Raw genomic sequence first — 20,512 nt, 5'->3', positions numbered from 1 at the left:
TCCTGTAGACTTTTAAATCATCTCTAGATTATCTGTGATACGTAGTACAATGTAGATGTTGTGTAAATAGTTGCTGAAACGGTAAATTGATGTTTCACTCTTTGGAACTTTCTGGAGTTTCTTTTTTCCAAATATTTTTGATCCAAGATCGGTTGAAACTATGAATGAGCAACATACAGATATGGAGAGCAGACTGTATTATTGTTCCCTTTATTCGAAGAGAATAGCATAATAAGTACCAATATTTAAAACAGTTCTTTCTGATAGCAATTGATTATACAATGTTATTAACCACTATGCTCTGCTGCCATTTTTAAAAAATCAATTAATTTAAACATTGTTTTTATTGAAGTATAGCTGATTTAGGTTGTGTTCGTTTCAGGTGTGCAGCAAAGTGATCCAGTTACACAAATGTGTGTGTGTGTGTTCATTTTCAGATTTTTTTCTGTTATAGGTTATTATATCAAATATAGTTCCTTGTGCTGTACAGTAGGTCCTTTTTTAATCTGTTTTATACATAATAGCACGTATCTGTTAATCTTAAACTTCCAAACTGTTCCTCCCCCATGCTCATCCCCTCTTGGCCACCACAAGTCTGTTCTCAATGTCTGTAAATCTGTTTCTCTTTTGTAGATAAGTTCATTTGTATCATATTTTGGATTTCACATATACGTGCGATCCTACCGTATTTGTCTTTCTTTTTCTGACTTTGCCTAGTATGATGATTTCTAGGTTCACCCATGTTGCTGCAAATAACATGGTTTTTTGTGGCTAAGTAGTATTCCATTGGGAGAAGGCAGTGGCACCCCACTTCAGTACTCTTGCCTGGAAAATCCCATGGATGGAGGATCCTGGTGGGCTCCAGTCCATGGGGTCACGGAGAGTTGGACGCGACTGAGAACTTCACTTTCACTTTTCACTTTCATGCATTGGAGAAGGAAATGGCAACCCACTCCAGTGTTCTTGCCTGGAGAATCCCAGGGACGGGGGAGCCTGGTGGGCTGCCGTCCATGGGGTCGCACAGAGTTGGACACGACTGATGCGACTTAGCAGCAGCAGCAGCAGTATTCCATTGTGTATATGTGTGTGTGCGTATATGTATATGCCGCACCTTCTTTGTCCATTCATCTGTCAATGGACATTTTGGTTGCTTCCATGTCTTTGGGTATTATAGAGTGTGCTGCTGTGGACAGTGGGTGCATGCATCTTTTTTGCTGTCATCTTTTAAGGCATACCTTCCATATACCCTCTCTTAGGGTTTGGCTGTAACAAAATGAGGAATAAACCAAGAAGGAGGAAAGCATGGCCTGCAGGGCTTGGTGGACCCACCCTGGGAAAATACAGCAGGAAATCACAGAAGGATCCCCTGTTGAAGCAGAAGTTGGGGCAAGGGAGGACTCAAGTAGAGTGGACCTAGGAAAGGAGAGGGTTGATAAAGCAGGCGTTACAGTGGGAGGCTTGGGAAAGGTTGATGATCTGATAAAGGGAATTGATGAAGTAGAAAACAGAGATTCCATTAAACCTTAACCCGAGGAGCATTCTCCGTGTATGGCCTGCAGCTAATGATGCTGACCCTGCACAAGCCAAGAAGCCAGTGCAGTCCTAGTCCCAAGGGGCCATGGGAAAAAACATATCCATGGTCATGAGAGTATAAATGCCCTTTATTGACTTTAAACTCTTAGAGTCAATCTTTATAGAGTTTTAAAAAAAAACAACAAAATTGAGATGGTTATAGGACAGAATGTGTTATCAGCCTTGATAGTGTGAGAGTTATGTGGATAACAGATGAAAATTAGGCAGTGGGAGGTCATTGAGGAAAGATGGAGGAGGGGAATGAAAGCAAATTGTTCCTAGAAAATTACTCTATGCCTGATAAACCACACAGTGGCTTAGTATGTGGTGCAGAATCCATCTGGTCGAGGGGCTGAACTGGGGTTACCGCTACTTTGGGAGGAAGCGGGGAAGAGGCAGAGGGGGAAAGTGAGCTGTCAAAGCTAGACCTCCATGGATTATGTCTGAAAATGAGAAGTCATGTAGAAGCATAGTGTTTGGAAATAAGATGTATCTTTTATGCACAGGGAAGAGACTCAGTTCATATGGTTCAAATGCAGACCTTAATGAAGGAACTACTTATGGTGCTGTGGCTTGGGCTTACATGAGGGTCCTGATACCCTTAGGGCTGGAGGAACAGGGGTGGAAATAATAAATGCTCATTTAAAAAGCTGTGTATACCAGACCCCTGAGCCCTGAAACAATAAGTAACCACCCAGGGGCTCTGTGTTCAGGAATTAGGTAAAGCTGGGAAAAAGGGGGATAAATACACTCACCTCTTCCCCAGACACAGAGACAGGTGGAGAATGGGTCTGTGGTGAGGGGTTAAACCAAGAATAACCAACCCAGGGTAACCACCAAGAGAAGCCCAAACCAGGATTAGCTTCTCTTTAGAGTCCAGCTCAGGGTGAGGATGCCTGCGGTGGGATTATAGTATTGTGTGATAAGTTCTTCTGTACAACTTGATGTTTGACCTTCTGCAGATATGAATTTAATAGAACATTTTAATATACATATCTTTATTCAGCACCTGTCATATCATCCGACGTGCTAGAAGCTTGGTGGACTGGAGAGACTCAGTCTCCTCTTAATTCCTTATTGTCTCCTTGGAGAGAGAAGATGCTAAACCAACCATCAAACAAAATAATCAGTATGATTACAAATTGTGATGAATGCTGGAAGTTTAATTTCATAGCACGCAGAAAGTTAGCACTACTTGTATAAACTTAAGTCTTTAATAGAGATACTGCACTGATTTTTAAAATATAATTATTTGAGAATAGGAACAGTTCTTTTCTTGAGTAGCTTGTTGAGCTCAAACGGCATGCTGCAAATCAGATCTACAAACACAACAGCTGTCTCATTTGTTCCCTTGTTACTCATTTTAATGAATCACTTGAACAGACTTCAAAACGTTAAATTAGATATATAAGCATGCTTGAAGAATTATATCATAATATCATATTTCAAATTTAGTAGTGATATCATTGTCTAAACATAGTAAGTTTTAAGAAAGTCAGTTTTTTAGCTACTTTGCCCTCTATAAATAATGTGGTAGTAAAACAGCAGATAAAAATTAACCGAAGAATCCATAGCATCCAAGTATAGAAAGCTGGGGAAGTTCCCCCACATCCCTTCTTCCTGACATAGGAGCCTTGATGCTTGGAGTACATCTTTTGAGGGTCCTCAAAGGTGGAAATTTGCTGTTCTTTGCCTTTGTAGTCGAGGTCTGAGCAACAAGAAAGTCGGGAAGGCATTACCAGCACAGAGTTTTCCTCTGTGTTCTTGATACTTCCTGTTGCCGAGGGTTTGTCCAAAGGGAAAAGATAAATGAACAGAGGAAGATGTATTTCAGCTGTCTTCTCATTCCTCTCGCCTTTCATAGCATTCACAGCAGTCTGAGAACAGAAAAAAAAAAAAAGTTACATCTTGTGTTCCTCTACCCTGAGCATTTGCTTATTAAAATAAACCTTGACTGCTCCATCTCCCCTGATTTGGGCCTCTCTGTTTCCTCCATGAAAAAGCTGGTGAGGGTGTTTAAAGCTGATAACTGTGTCACATGTAAGATATAGTCATAAATCACTGGAAATGAACTGTTTTTAGAACCTGCCAGAACTATCATACTAATGCACTTCTACAAAGGGCGGTAAATATGGTAATTAAGGGAACTGTTTATTTTAGTCCCTTTATTCATCTCTGAATGTTTTTTGGTATGGATCCTCTTATTTGATTGTTTTATACAATTCTGGGAAATAGCTCTTACCAGTGTAGGAGTTTTAGATGTGCAAGTACTTACATACGGGAGAAAATCTAGTATCACATCTCTTGGCTCAGACGGTAAAGCATCTGTCTACCATGTGGGAGACATGGGTTCGATCCCTGGATCGGGAAGATCCTCTGGAGAAGGAAATGGCAATCCATTCCAGTACTATCGCCTGGAAAATCCCATGGACAGAGGAGCTTGGTAAGCTACATACAGTCCATGGGGTCGCAAAGAGTCAGACACGACTGAGCGACTTCACTTTCACTTTTAAGTTATTTAGCATTCTGATTCTTTTGGAGGTTAAGAAGTAGAACCACTGGGTCACTGAATCCTCGAAACGCTTAAGACTTGTATCTCCTTTCAGGAGTGATTTTCGGATGTTTTGTTCAGTTAGTGAAGTTTCTGTAACCCTGGCCGGTTGGCTCGCAGAGGTGTGTCACCAGTCATAAGGAGTGGAGGGGGTCACGTGACTGGTTGTTTACGTAAGTCAGTAGCAGTGTCTGTCATCTTCATATTTAAAGAACTGTACATGTTAGTGCGAAACTCGGGTATAAAATGGGCCGCCGGTTTGGAGGCGAGTCGGCTGCTGCAGCAGATGAGATCATAGACAAAACCCACACCCCTCTCCAGACAGAAAGATCCCCATGGAGATAAGCCTGCTTTCTGGGAGGAGTCACTCAGCCACGTCTGCCATCGCTGTTGAGCGTCTCTGTTTCACTTTACCGGCCCCTCGATTTGAAGTGCAGTGAAATGAATACAGAGCTTGCCAGAGGCATCTTTGTAGAAGTGATTCTGTTTTAGCCACTCATGTCAAAGACACCTGAAAACACCAGAGATTAAAGCAGGCTGACCACGTGAACTTAGAAACTAGCAGTTAGTAAATTGTCTTCTTAAAGATCCAGAAACCCATATGCCACCTAGAGATGCCATCTAGAGATGCCAACTTTTCCTTAAAAGGTAATGAGGAAAGGTCCAAAGGTGCATAAGGAAAGAGTGAACCTACCGAAGCTGATACAAGAGTTTTGTCTTCGGAGCAAAAGTGTTGAATAGGAATTTGGAAGTTAGCTTTCTGTCCTTGAGTGACTGATTCGTAGAAGTCCGAAGTAAGCTCGTTGTGCCTTGCACTTTGTTCTGTTCTGGTTTGGGTTTTCCTGATTTCTGTAGTGCCAGCCTTTCTTACGTTTTCTTTGCTCACGAGGACTCCACTAGGGGGCAGACAACAGAACGGAATACAAAGGAAACCTATTCAGTGCATTGCCTGTGTTTGCTACTCTTTCTGGATACCTTAGGGGAAGGTCTTTCTATTTTGTGTATTTCACGTAATGGCATCTTTATCATGCTTATAACTATATATTTTAAGTGTAAATGCTTATTCAGGCTTAATGATAGTTTCCCAATTAATACATTATCACAGTATATTTCTTTTGGTTTTCTAGCATGTTTCTGGCATCGAACCTCAAACCACTAATTATTATTTGTGGACGACCATAATGATGGTCCCTGTGAGGTCCACCTTATCCGTGAATATTCTTCTTCATTCATTCACTCAGTAACCACTCATTGGGTTCCTACTTTTGTCAAGCATTGTGTGGGTTAGGTTTTGAGACTAGAGCAGTGAAGAGAGAGTTCTTAGGAGGCTGCACATAACAAATAATTACGTGCAACTGCTCCCTAAGCCATTTGGTGAAAGGACTAGGCTGAGAGGGCAAAGAAGGGATTCTTCTTTTTTTTCCCTTTCAATTCTTTTATAATTTTTAATAAAATATTTAAAGGTTATACTTCGTTGGCAGTTATTATAAAGTATTGATTATATTCCCCATGTTGTACAGTGCATCCTGGTAGCCTATTTTACAGCCAGTAGTTTCTGCCTCCCACCGCCCCCCACCCCACCTCTGTAAGGAATTGTCCTCCTCCCCACAAGGAATACATGATGGCTACAATGCTGGGTAGTTTTTATTTCTGATTATTCTTCACCAGCTGCTCCTAAAGATTAGAAAGCCATATGGGGTTGGTGTGGGGACCTCAAAGTCTAGGAGACTAGCTAAAGGTCTTGTTTTGTTTGTTTTCTTTCTTCTTTCTTTGTCTTTGCTCCTCAAGAATTAGATCTAGTTACCTGAAACTCATTAACCTCTGCCAGCCTAGGGTTACAGAATATTAATCTTTAAATGAAAACCTCGTTAATTTGTCTTTACATGGTCAGTTATTCAACAAAATATAGAACCGATGCTTTTGATTTTATTTTCTTTTTTTAAAGCTAGTCAGATTTTAACCAGAGATAACTTTTGTTGTTGTTGTTTAGTGGCTAAGTCGTGTCAGACGCTTTGCGACCCCATGGACTCTAGGCCACCAAGCTCCTCTGTCCACGGGATTCTCCAGGCAAGAATACTGCAGGGGGTCACCATTTCCCTCTCCAGGGGATCTCTCTGCCCAGGGCTCAAACCCTGGGTCCCCTGCATCGGCGGGTGGATTCTTTACCACTGAGCCACCAGGGAAGCCAGAGATACTTGGTTTCTCCTCAGTTTTGGACCAAACTATCCTCTGTTCATTGTAGATAATGTGTAACTAGATCGCCTAATCTTTTAATCTTAAGGTATAAACATTTCTGAGAATATCTTCAGTTTACAATGCCTAATGTTAAGTTGAAGAATCAAAAAGTCTTTTTTTCTGGAATAAATTCTTTTTCTGTTAGATTTAATAAGTCATTCTATACAGAATGAGATTGCCATTATTGGTAAATAGAGGCTGCCATTTCTTTCGAGAAGATAATACATGTTTGTTTTCACCATTATGTGCTTAGAGCATTAACTGCATTCTGTACAAAATTGGACAAGGCCCCATAGGACATCCTTTGAGTAATTAAATATCTTAATTGCTAGAGTGTATCTGGGATTCTGTGCTAAGGAAGCCCATGGTGAATAAATGTCCTGTGTTTTTACAGTCCTTAAGTGTGTTTTCTTTATCAGGTTTCAGAAAGCATTTCAATGAGGGCTTCACCTTTATTTCTGTAAATTCTAGCATGATAAGCAACACCTGGAAAAATTAATGAATATTAGTGAATATTAGTGAAATATTAATTAATTCAAATTTTAAACCCAAGAATTTTAAGCTTCTGAAAGTTAGAAGTGTGGCTCAGGAAACCAGAAACACATCATCTGTATTGTAAAAGTTAGCTGCTTAGCATTGATGCGTATACACTACCATGTGTGAAATACGTGGCTATTGAGAAGCTCCTGGATAGCACGGGGACCTCGGCTTGATGCTCTGTGATAACCCAGAGGGCTACAGTGGTGGTGGGGAGGCACAGGAGGGAGGGGACATATGTATACTTACAGCTCATGCACGCTTTTGTACAGCAAAAACCAACAGAACATTGTAAAGCAATTATCCTCCAATTTTTAAAAAAAAGTTAGCTACTTTGAAAGTATATATGTACATGGATAAAAATTAGATGAAAATATGGAAAAATGTATTTTTGATGGTGGTAGGATTATATATAATTTCCTCCAGTTTTTCAGTTGAATTTGTTGTTGATTGTAGTTTATTTTGTTAAAAAAATGCCTGTACAACTTACACAGTTTTGTTCTGAAGAACACTTCTTTTGGATCTTGGATAGCCTCCAGAAATATGGATTCTTCATTTGAAGTTTATAATATATAGTATAGGGCTACGTCTCTTGCTATAGGTTTTTCTTTTTCTTATTTCTTTTAATAGCTGATTTTTTAGAAGTAAATGCAGAGGATAAAATCTAAACAAATTCTATCCAGCAATTAATAACAAAAAGTAATTTTGCATAACTTAGACTGAATATTTTTTTCCTACACTAATAACATACTCCTTTGAATGTTTATAGTCTTAGCGCACCCTTCCCCTTCTGCCAGCAATCCCAGTTGATAAAGCATTGTGGGTTTTAGCTAGAAATTTCCCCCTGTGTTTGAGCTAGAATGATTTCACTTTTTAGGAACAGCACAAGAATTAGAACTGTTGCTGGCGGTCCAGTGGTTAGGACCCTGTGCTTCCACTGCCAAGGACACAAGTTCATTCCCTGGTCGGGGAACTATTAATAAGACCCCACAAGCCATGTAGCACAGCCACAGAATTGTTGCCTTTAACATGCCTACACTACTCACGGACCAAGTGGGCTGCAGGCACTTTTACACATATGTACATATTCCATCTGACTTCCTGTCTACATGTATCTACTGCAGTAGCCCTACAGTCTTAGGAACGGGGCAGGGACTAGATCGGAGAGTGGGTATACTGGGTGGAAAAATATAGACAGGATATCCTCTTGCAGAATTTCATGACAGGCTGATCCCACCACAAGGAGCTGGGGGTTTGTGGTCTTCTGAAGCCCTCTAATTAAATGGAGGAAGCGATACCATTTTTTTTTTCCCTGCTTGTCCTCTCCCTTCCAGATCCACTCCACCTTCACTCTAGTTAAATGCCACCAATTATATATTTAAACTAAAAGCCTGAAATGTGGATTTCTGTGGCCAAGTGTGGGACGTCCCAGTGACGTCTCTGAAAACCCAGAGCCAATCCCTGTGCTTCGAACTCAAGGTTTATATTTAGATCACTGTGTGAATCCTGTATTTTCACAATGTTGTAAACATGTTTGTGTGGCTATTTTTAGCTTCTGCAGACTTCAGTGAACTTCCAAGCTGGCAAGTCAGGTGCAGTCAGTTGTCATCTGTTACCTCAGATGCCAGCACTTTGTGAATGACTGATTGTCTTGGGTTTCTAACATATTTAAAGCAGAGAAGTGTACAAGTTATCTTGTGTCAACTGCATGTGATATGTCTATATTATTATACATATGGTCTTTCTTTTTTAAGCTTTTATGAACTGTATAGCTTGGGTAGCAGTTTTTCTTGGAGTTTAGGATGAGTTGGGTCCTGCCAAATGGGACCAGCAGAAATAGCTAGTCTTTTTTTTTTTTTTTTAAACTTTACATAATTGTATTAGTTTTGCCAAATATCAAAATGAATCCATCACAGATATACATGTGCTCCCCATCCTGAACCCTCCTCCCTCCCCATACCATCCCTCTGGGTCGTCCCAGTGCACTAGCCCCAAGCATCCAGTATCATGCATTGAACCTGGACTAGTCTTTTTCTCTTTCCCCCAGCCCTTCTCTCCCAGTCCTCAGCATTAAATCATGTAGATGTAAATCCTTCCAGTCACTGTTCTTTTCAGTCCACTGTCAATCCATTCAGTCACTCAGTTGTGTCTGACTCTTTGCGACCCCAAGGACTGCAGCACGCCAGGCCTCCCTGTCCATCACCAACTCCCGGAGTTTACCCGAACTCATGTCCATTGAGTCAGTAATGCCATCCAACCGTCTCATCCTCTGTCGTCCCCTTCTCCTCCCTCCCTCAATCTTTCCCAGCATCAGGGTCTTTTCCAGTGAGTCAGTTCTTTGCATCAGGTGGCCAAAGTATTAGAGTTTTAGCTTCAGCATCAGTCCTTCCAATGGAATATTCAGGACTGATTTCCTTTAGGATGGACTGGTTGGATCTCCTTGCTGTCCAAGGGACTCTCAAGAGTCTTCTCCAACACGACAGTCGAAAGCATCAATTCTTCAGCACTCAGCTTTCTTTATAGTCTAACTTTCATATCCATACATGACTACTGAAAAAACCATAGCTTTGACTAGACAGACCTTTGTTGTCAGAGTAATGTCTCTGGTTTTTAATATGCTGTCTAGGTTGGTCATAACTTTCCTTCCAAGGGGCAAGAGTCTTTTAATTTCAGTCACCATCTGCAGTGATTTTGGAGCCCAAAAAGATAAAGTCTGACACTGTTTCCACTGTTTCCCCATCTATTTGCCATGAAGTGATGGGACTAGATGCCATGATCTTAGTTTTCTGAATGTTGAGCTTTAAGCCAACTTTTTCGCTCTCCTCTTTCACTTTCATCAAGAGGCTCTTTAGTTCTTCTTCACTTTCTGCCATAAGGGTGGTGTCATCTGCATATCTGAGGTTATTGATATTTCTCCCGATAATCTTGATTCCAGCTTATGCTTCATCCAGTCCAGCGTTTCTCATGATGTACTCTGCATAGAAGTTAAATAAGCAGGGTGACATTATACAGCCTTGGCATACTCCTTTCCCGATTTGGAACCAGTCTGTTGTTCCATGTCCAGTTCTAACTTGCTTCCTGACCTGCATACAGATTTCTCAGAAGGCAGATCAGGTGGTCTGATATTCCCATCTTTTGAAGAATTTTCCACAGTTTGTTGTGATCCACATAGTCAAAGGCTTTGGCATAGTCAATAAAACAGAAGTAGATATTTTTCTGGAAGTGTCTTGCTTTTTCAATGATCCAGCGATGTTGGCAATTTGATCTCTGGTTCCTCTGCCTTTTCTAAATCCAGCTTGAATATCTGGGAGTTCTCAGTTCATGTACTGCTGAAATCTGGCTTGGAGAATTTTGAGCATTACTTTGCTAGCATGTGAGATGAGTGCAATTGTGCGGTAGTTTGAGCATTCTTTGGCATTACCTTTCTTTGGGATTGGAATGAAAGCTGACCTTTTCCAGTCCTGTGGCCACTGCTGAGTTTTCCAAATTTGCTGGCTGAGGGCAGCACTTTCACAGCATCATCTTACAGGATTTGGAATAGCTCAACTGGAATTTCATCGCCTCCACTAGCTTTGTTCATAGTGATACTTTCTAAGGTCTACTTGACTTCACATTCCAGGATGTCTGGCTGTAGGTGAGTGATCACACCATCATGATTATCTTGGTCATGAAGATCTTTTTGGTACAGTTCTTCTGTGTATTCTTGCCACCTCTTCTTAATATCTTCTGCTTCTGTTAGGTCCATACCATTTCTGTCCTTTATTGTGTTCACCTTTGCATGAAACGTTCCCTTGGTATCTCTACTTTTCTTGAAGAGATCTCTAGTCTTTCCCTTTTTTCTTCCTATTGGTCAAAGATTATAAGACTTGGGTGGTGTAGAGGGAGATGGAAAGTTGACAGAAAAAAGAAAGCTGGGCTCTTTTGAGGGCCAAGACATCATAGAACGGGCAAGATGGTGCTGATTAGTTGAAAAAGAGAGGTAAATGATCAACAGCTTTTCTTACAGGGTAAGATGATTATCTGGATGTCACATGAATGAAAAACTGTTTTTCCCCCAAATAATCATGTCTTTGCAAAGGATAATGCTCCCCTCTATCACTGAAGGGAGGCGGCGAGGAGAGCATCATTGTCAACACTCGGGCTCAGTCTTCTATGGTCCCATCCAAGATCCTCTTCATTCATTATCTGTGGAGTAATTTTTGCGTCGTGTTCGGCTTTGTGCTTACTTCTCTTTGGGTGAGATTCTTCTTCCTTGCCTCCTGAACTTAATGTGCTTTATAGTCAATGACTCCAGAATGCATAATTCATCTCTTTGGAAGCATGCCTTTCCAAGGAAGCCTTTCATTGCCACATATCTTTTGTTCCGGAAGCTTTAGATTGAGTTTCATGTTAAGAAGAAAATTATACAAAGCATTATTCTGGCTCATTCAAGATAAATGTAGTTATGGAAATTGGAATTTTGTTTTGTACCACTTTATGCTTCTCCTCTGCTTCTTAATGTGAAAGTGTTGTTTCTGAAGTGTCATCCAAATAGCAGTGTTTTACTTTATCGTGAATTCTGACTGTTCAGTACAAAGCAGGGGAGAAAAGGAGAATGTTTTTGTATGTTTTGCTGGAAACTAAAAATGCTAGCTTTTTTCCAGAATTAATTATTACTTTTCAATTGAATAGCTAAAGAAAAAAGAGTTTAGACACTTGTTGGGTTTATGAAGATAAACTTTTTTTTTTAATTTCAAAGTGTTATTAGTGTTATATTTTTTTAAAAAGTCACTATTTAAGCAAGCATGTTCTTTTCCCAAGAATAATATTAATAAAAACGATGCAGGGGACATGCATTTGTGGGGCACAGTAAAATCAGGAAACATATTCACATAATTGTTAGCATCTCAGGCACAACAGCCTACAGTAACATTTCACAATTTTAAACATTCGTTGTGGGTTTTCTTATTTAGAACTGCAACCTCTTTAGCAGTTGGTATTGCCTCTTGCTCAAGTCGAAGAAATAGACTGTAAAGCAGCACCATCCCATGATGGCAACTACACTCGTGGCTAAATTAAATGAACTGGAAAATCCACTCCTGAGTTGCACCAGACATGTTTTAAGTTCTTTGTAGCTGCATGTGACTAGTAGCTGCTGTGATGGTCAACACAGTCATTTTCTTCATGGCAGAAAGTTCTGTTGGACAGCATTGCTCTAAAACTGCACTTAGAATTTGTATCTGTGCTAGAAAATCTGGTGATTTTCAGATGTGATATCAATTTCCTAGCACTGAAACAACAAAATTTAAAGTTCTCACATCTTATTCTTCGCTTAAACCTGTCCATTTTTACTGTACTTCTTCACAGTACATGGCTTGTTGCCTTTATTCTCTTAATGATATTACATCCTACCCTCAGAGACAGGGATGTCATTAGACACACACCCCCCAAAGTTGAACATATAGGAGAATTAGTTGTATATATAATTAAATACACTAACATAAATGTTTTATAACTAAAGTACGTAGACGTCTCAATACTGTATGGACTTGTCTGAGGTTGTGGTTCCTGGATTGTAGCACACTGGCATGGTTCCGTATGGTTTCATATTGACTTAATCTTGATTAAGTGGTTTCACTTTTTGTTGACTGAACCTTGCAGAGGAGGAGATTTGACAGGATTTGTGGCTGAACTCTTAGAGCAATAAGAAGACCCACTGTTGGTCTGGCATAGCATTAATTTATGCAGAGACTGGGTTCGTAAAGAGCAGAGACAGCATCTTCAGGGTCACCCGGAGACATTCAGTCATTCATCCATTTGTTGAGGTAACAGTTGTCACACTGGTCTTTTAAGGCACCACGTCCTTGCCTACTGTGCACTCTGCTAAGCACTTAGATGGAAGAGAAATGAGACAAGATCTTGGGTAGGAAACAGCTGTTCAAAGGTCTTCATGACAGTCAGGAGAAGCTTACTCGAATAGAAATTTGCACAGGTGCTCTGGATACCCTGGAGCAGTCAGCTTCACCTGGAGCAGGTGACGAGCACCAGAGAAGGTACTGATAGACAGGAAGGAGTTGCAGTTTCCCTTCACAGCAGATTCCAGCTACTCCAAAATGGAAAAGATTAGTTCCTGGCCAAGCCCTCTCAGTGTTTGGAAATTTTTCAAACCATGGGGGAGGGGGATCTTTAAAATGCCATTCAGAGGCATCATTTTAATGACTGTGTCAGACTCCTTCATAGAAGCGTATCTTAATTTATTTCCTCAATTTCCTACTGTCACCAGTTTGCTTCCTGGTTTGCTTAGGACAGAGGAGTTTCCCAAGATGTGGAATTTTGACTTGTAAAAATAGGGATGGTCCTGGGGAAACTGGGATGGTTGGTCACCCTACCTATTGTTGCATATTTAGATTGTTTCAAATATTTGTTCATATAACCAACATTGTTCTGAGTGCTTGGATGCCCTGTGTATTTAGCTGTCTTTTGCATTATTGCCTTTAGTGAGATTCCTAGAGATGAAAGGAATGGTTTGATGACTCTGGACGTGTTTGAAGCTCACATCCCTTAATGGTACCTTTGCTGTTTTCAGCTAAATTGGGAGGAATCTGTCTGGACATTTGTGCTACCTCTGCTTCCATGGGTTCTTAGGGAGATATACAAAAGACACACTTGCTCTGTAAGTAACTACAGCTGCCGTTCTAAATCTCCAGGTAACCAGATGGCATAGGACTCCCAAATACTTTTCGTCTAGGGCAAAGGCAGGCTGAAGGCTGATTCCAGAAGTTGAGGTGGACTCCCTGACCCCACTGCCCTGTGATCACACCCTGATGTGAGCACACTGACTCTTAGAGGACTTGGTCACAGGAAAAGGGTGAGATGAAATGAAACCCAAGGCAGGCGGTCTTTCTTCCCAGTACAGGTTCAAGCCTTCAGCCACACAGGACATTTTGAGCTTATCTTGCATCCACTGTTAGCCAGTCTCTTGCCTCTCAGCCTCCTCCTTGTCAGGATGAGGAAGCCTCGGAAACCCACAGTTAGTGTGTCCCATAACCCGTACACTTGGAAATATGAGAGATGAGCTAGTATTCACAAGTTAAAATATATATTCAACCTGCCCCACCATGCTGTATTGAGAGGTGACCTACCTTCCTGTGGAATTTTAGAAATGAATGTGCCTAGTTGGGGTCCAAAGTCTCATATCAAACTCTTCTTTGAAGTAAGAAGTATTAAAGGGAAGTCCTGTTTCAAGCATTCTTATCATGTGGCCCAGAGGTCCTGTGAACCCCTGAAACTGTGTGATATTATTTATGTGTCTTTTTTAAAGAAAAGGTTCTATTGCTTTTATAAGATTCGCAGAGCGGTCTAATGATCCCAAAAGGTATAAGAACTAGTTTGTGTGTATAAAATATCAGGGAATTTTTGTCATTGCTGTTTTGTTTATTCCTTTAATGTAGGACTTCCACCAGTTTTGAAGTAGGCATCAGTTTAGCAATGATTTCAACAAGCAAATGAGATGCACTTTCATTAATCATTTAAAATTCCCTGAAATTTCTTTCCAGCTACCATAGTGTTTGAGTTAAATTTGATTTTTGTTATTTTTTTGTTAGGTTTGCTATTATGAAACTGCTTTAGGTCTAGCTAATTTGTTTTTGTCCAGACACTGTATGTAAACCCCTATTTAAGAAGTCTGTGGCACAGTTGTTAGCCTACTTCTAGGCATTGTCTTGCATTATTTTTGGTGTATTCTTTTGTTTATATTACTAAGCTAAAGTTAGCACAGATAACACTAGGCTAGAAGATGGTGACAATAGTTTGAAAACAGGAAATTTTAGGCTTGTGTGTGTTTGGAACAGATGATCTTAATGACAGAGCCAATGGAGTGGAAACTTCCACTGAGCCTGTTTTTTCCTTATTTTACGCTATGAGAAAAGATGGTGCTTCCTGGAAAACAACTCAAGTATTTTAAAGCAAATGGTTTTCTTTTGTCCCTGCTTCATGGCTAATTTGTTTTTCTTTATTTTATTTACCCTAGTTGTATTATTATTATGGAAAGTTAATGTTTTTAATAGGAAAAGTAATTCCCAAAGTACTTATTTTAGATATTTAAATATCTAAGTATAAGACCGTTTACAGATATGGTTTTTCAAATAAATTAAAATGGTAAGAATGTTAAGACCACCAGACTTTGGGAGAAGAAATTTGTTTCTCTATTTTAAGTGCTTCCAACTTTCCTTTTTTTTTTTTTTTAACCCTCTAAATTCCAGTTTTTAAAACAAAGTAGTTATACTTTGTCTAAGCTGTTTCCTGACTAAGACTCAGTCTCTCCAGATGTATCCTGGAATTCTATATTTAAAAGAAAGGCTAAATTTATTCACTAACTGCAGAATATGAAGAGGAATATGCATTTCCATACAGATGTAAGCTCTTTTGTCTTATGTACATCATTCCTAGATTTTAAAATATTAATTAATAGGCATCCTTTTTTAGAACATTTTGAAGCATAAGCTTTTAAAACATGCAATATTTTTAAAATTATTACAGTACTGAGTGGAAAGTCCTTGACAAAAAATGAGACACAAAATCATATAAAATAAAAATATGAAACTGGTCTGACCCTCCCAACCCTATTCCTGGAATGACCGCAGTTAACATTTCCGGTGTGTCTCCTTCCAGACCTGCTCTCTAAACATAGTTTATACATACACACAATCATTTCAGACAGAATGAAATCATACAATTCTGTAGCTTATTTTTTTTTTAAGTTTAACAATTACCTTGTGAGTATTTTTCATATATGTGCTTCCCAGGTGGCTCAGTGATAAAGAATTCACCTGCAAGAGACGTAGGTTTGATCCCTGAGTTGGAAAAATCCTCTAGAAAAGGAAATGGCAGCCCACTCCAGTATTCTTGCCTGAAAAATCCCCTGGACAGAGGAGCCTGGAGGGCTACAGTCCATGGGGTCATGCTGCTGCTACTGCTGCTAAGTCATGTCAGTCATGTTCGACTCTGTGTGACCCCATAGACGGCAGCCCACCAGGCTCCCGTCCCTGGGATTCTCCAGGCAAGAACACTGGAGTGGGTTGCCATTTCCTTCTCCATGGGGTCATGAGAGCTGGACAAAACTTAGCAACTGAGCATGCGTGCATTTTTCATATGTACAGATTTGTCTCACTTTTTAAATGTTTTGCATCAATTTATTATTGTATCTATATCTCGAAATTTATTTAACCATTATCCTGCTGGTGAAGTTTAGATTAAAACCTCCCTTATTAAAAAATAGCATTTTCATTTAGTGAAACACCTATCTTTGTTAACATTTTACAGATTTCTAAGATTATACATAAGTTTTGAATTCACAGTTGTGACCTTCTTTCCTTAAATTTCAGTCGTGAAATACCCTTTAAGAGATTTCAGAATAAGAAAGTTCCACTCTTTTTTTCCACCAATTTCCTAGGATAATAGTGGGTTAGTAAAATTACAGTGGTGATGTTTCGTGATGGAAGGGCGGCTGAGTCGAGAATATAGAAAGTGCTGTTCTTCAGCTTGTCCAGTCAAGGTCAAGTTGAGGATTCAGGGATGTGACAGACCTGCAGACCTGGATGGAGTCATTAGAGGCCTTTGTGAACCACCCGAAGGGAACACACTGCCCAGGACCTGTGTGCTGGGAGCTCAGAGAAGTGGGAGCAAGTCGGTCAGGCGCCTTAACTCGGAGCAAGCTGAGGAAAGCTGCAAAGAAGAGGTCTTAAGCTAACTCTTGAAGGCAGAGTAGGGTCGTTGGGTGAGAGAAAGAGGATGTGTTAGACTGAAAACAGCAAAATGTGTGTGTTGGCTGGAGAGGCAGGGAGGGTAAGTATTGTTTTGATCTATAATAAGTATGGTTTTGTACACCGACCTGTGAAGTTGGAGTTTGGGCTACCCTAATAACAATGGACTTCTTCTTTTCTCTCGTTCATTTAAGTTCACTGGCTCTCCCCAGCAGACACAAAAAAATGTAAGGAATGGTCTCAGCTTTCAAAGAACTGGATGTCAGGTTGGGAAAATAATTCATGAGTATTTGAAACATTTGGAAATGTACATAGAAAGATAGCTGTAGCCCACCAGGCTCCTGTGTCCGTGAGACTCTCCAGGCAAGCATACTGGAATGGGTTGCCATTTCCTCCTTCGGAGGATCTTTCCGACCCAGAGATCGAACTCAGGTCTCCTGCATTGCAGGCAGATTCTTTATCGTCTGAGCCACCAGTGAAAATGACAAGATAACAGATGGTTCTAAGCTGTCCATAGCCATGCAGAAGACTTTGGCCAAGACTCCTGAGAGCAGGTGTGGCAAGACAAGGGAAAGATTTGAACAGAACTTTGAAGAATGGTTAGGTTTCCAATAGTAGAAAGGAATTCAAATATACTCTCTGGTGGGGTAAATACTGTGGACAAAAATGAGAAGAGAACAGATAAACTGCTTTGGTGGCAGTAGAAGGCTTGAGAAGAGAAGGAATTAGATACAATTTTAAAAGAACCTCTATACTTGTTTGTTTGCTTAATTCTCTTTCAAAAACCAGCCTAATTCTGCCTGAGCACATTTGAATCACCTGGTGAGCATTTGAAACGCCCTATGCTGAGACTTCCCTTTTGGTGCAGTGATTAAGACTTTACACTTCCAATGCAGAAGCTGTTGGTTCAATCCCTGGTCAGGGAACTAATCCCACATGCGGCATGGTGTGGCAAAAAAAAAAAAAAACAACAAGAAAACCTCTCATAGCTGTAGAGTTTTAAAACAGATGAATTTATGGTTTATGCACCTCTATCTTTCCTGAATAATTCTTCTCAGCCCAGTTGCAAATGGGCTGGGAAGATTGCAGGCTGCCATCTATGGGATCACACAGAGTCGGACACGACTGAAGCAACTTAGCAGCAGCAGCAGCAGCAATATCCCTATAATGCATAGAGAGTGTGAGAACTTCTGTATTTTTATCCGTGTCTCCTTTGACATATTCAGCATTGCCTGAGCACCTTGCTGGGACATGGCTCCAGTCCTCAAGAAGCTGACTTGTAGGGATGTCAAACTCTGTAACTGGAAATGAGGGGGAAACGGAGAGCTTGGAGGGGGCCATTCAGGGGTGGTTTCCCAAAGTCTGAGCTAAATCTAGGAATGGATTGTGTGCTAAGGGCCAGAATGTATCAGGGCCAGAGGGAGTACAGAAGTAGAGTATTAAGGGACCTGCATATATTTCCAATGCAGTTGAAAGGCAGAGCAGCAAAAAGTGGGGCTGGAGAGAGAGCAAAAGCTAGGAGAGCTTGCCAGAGAGAGTTTGGCTTATCCTGCAGGCAGTCACCGAATATAGAGGATAGGTAAAAGCAATGGAAGTACTCTAAGCATTGTAGATACTTACTTTCACCGTCTGATGTAAATATATGTCCACTGGGATCTGTGCGCTCTCTGTGCTATTCTCTTTTGATTTTCATATAGAAGCCAAATTTAATCTTGAAACCCTGAGATGGGACACTGGCATCAGACTGTTATGCTTCAAAATGCAGACCTGCTGATGCAATCTTGTTTTAAGGCATCATTTATTCAACTTCAGGTTGAACTGACTGTTGCATGTAGGAAATGACAACAAAATAAATGTTTGCATAGCTCCCTTAACCACACCTTCTTGTTAGCCAGTGGGTAAAATGATTTTTCACATGTATTTTGTTTAAAATGGCTTTGAATGTTTCCTAAAAAAACTGTCCTTTTTTGTCTATAACTGCAGTGTAGAATTGGTAAGGCAATGTACAGCTTTCTCCGGGGCTACCAAGGCAGCAAGGATAAAAATAGGGCAAACTTTAAGAATCCCAGATATTTTCAGATAACAAAGACTGATTTATGTGGACCCATTTTGTGCTCAGACAAAACATAGAGAAGCTTTTGTGCTGTGATTAGCAAGGGTGCTGATGTCAGTTCTCTTGTTGAGCATCAAGCTTTATTCTGTGGCTAAATTGTGCTTTGTACCCTAATCCAGAGAACCTTTGTATCTGCCTTATTAAAGTGTGTAGTTTATGTAATTGCTTTTGTTTTCCAGTTTAATCTGTGCCAGATTCAATGAGAGTGACTCATTTTGTGACTGAGACAAACATTCACATTTGGACCATGTTAAAAATAAATAAATAAGTGGCAGGTGCTGCTTGGCTAAATTCTGTGTTTTCATGTTGTAATTTCCTGCTGCAAGGGTTCATCTCTTAGATAATGTCTTCTCGGCCTCTGTAATCGCTAGCCCAATCTGCCCAGTGCCCTGCGATTCATTGCTGCTCATTTCTTGGCTGTTTATTTTAGTTTCCAAGGGCCTTTTACATGTTAACAGTATCATTTCAAGAGGGAAACACAGAAATGGATGGGGGAGCTGCAGTCAACTGGATGACCAAGACTGACACGTGAACTGTAGCAAAGGGACAGATTGCATTGTTCTCTGTTTTTGTCATTTTCCCGGGGTGTTTTGTGCCTGTGTTTGGCAAAGTTCAGTTGTGTCTACTTTATTATGTATACATTCAGCATTGGAGCTCTTTTTCTCAGGTGGAAGAGGTTTTGAAAGCATGACTTTCTATTCAGGGTGGCCCATATATCTAATCTAATAGTCTGAAAATTGTGACAACTTCACAGTCTTACGGGAATTCTGTTTATTGTATAAATAGTTCTAAGTACTTGGCCCTGGGCTATGCACTGAGTGTGTAATGGCGAATAAAATAGACATGGTCACAGTCTACTCAGACTTTACAGTCTGCTTGGGGAGTTAGATACTAAATAAAGAAATACAAAGAAAACTTAGATCACAGAATTATAAAAATCACTACATAGGTAAGTGATGAGATCCCTAAAATTATGCCCTACTCTACACTGGGGAGTGGTGGGTTGAGGGTGGTCAATAAAGAGAAACCTAAAGGTCAAAGTCTGCCTGGCAAAGAAAAGAAAGAACATTCTGGACTTAGGAAGCAGCATGTGCAAAGTCCCCGAGACAGGAGACAGTTGGGCATCCAGAAATCATATGATTAGCAGGAGAAGGGACAGCTGATTAAAGAGAAAAATAAAATGACTGTATTTAAGAATTTAGAGATGGACTATACAAGCACAACAGTATCGTAGCATTTAGTATAGGGGCAGATAACCTTGCATACTGGCTTCCCTGGTGGCTCCGATGGTAAAGAATCTGCTTGCAGTGCAGGAGACCCAGGTTCGATCTTTGGATCGGGAAGATCTCCTGGAGAAGAGAATGGCACCCCACTCCAGTGGTCTTGCCTGGAGAATTCCATAGACAGAGGAGTGTGACGGGCTGCAGTCCATGGGTAGCAAAGATCTGGACACGACTGAGCAAATAACACACAACTCTGCATACGTCCTACAGCCTGAGAGCTGCACTGAAGCACAGTATAGAAATTGATGCCTGTGATATTTAGTCTTGAGTCATTGGGGGATGCGTGAATTATGTTCAATGAATTATGTAGTAAGGCAGTTTAGAAAGATTTCCTTGCACCAACCACATTAAAGTTTTAAAAAGTCATTTCTGTATTTAAAGACAGAACTTTCACCATCTGGAGAAATCACTTAGAAAAAGATATGATTCCTTGATGGCCCTGGATAAGTGACATAGTACTGTGTTTTCCGTTTTCTTTACT

At 40.4% G+C, this 20,512-nt stretch overlaps 1 protein-coding gene and 1 long non-coding RNA gene across 7 annotated transcripts in view; one reads left to right on the top strand and one right to left on the bottom strand.

The window, feature by feature from the left end:
- The window catches only part of GAB1 (GRB2 associated binding protein 1), a 127,384-nt gene that overhangs the window by 67,201 nt on the left and 39,671 nt on the right, over positions 1-20,512 (top strand). The gene's annotated exons all lie outside the window — the stretch shown is intronic.
- On the bottom strand, positions 2,715-5,530 carry LOC133228565 (uncharacterized). The gene is made up of 2 exons (XR_009730268.1): positions 3,848-5,530; positions 2,715-3,449 (listed from the first exon to the last, which is right to left on the bottom strand). It is a non-coding gene; the product is annotated as an uncharacterized LOC133228565 (long non-coding RNA).

The sequence above is a fragment of the Bos javanicus genome, chromosome 17 (assembly GCF_032452875.1).
Source record: "Bos javanicus breed banteng chromosome 17, ARS-OSU_banteng_1.0, whole genome shotgun sequence".
NCBI classification, from domain to species: domain Eukaryota; kingdom Metazoa; phylum Chordata; class Mammalia; order Artiodactyla; family Bovidae; genus Bos; species Bos javanicus.
This window is presented reverse-complemented; position numbering and strand designations above follow the sequence as displayed.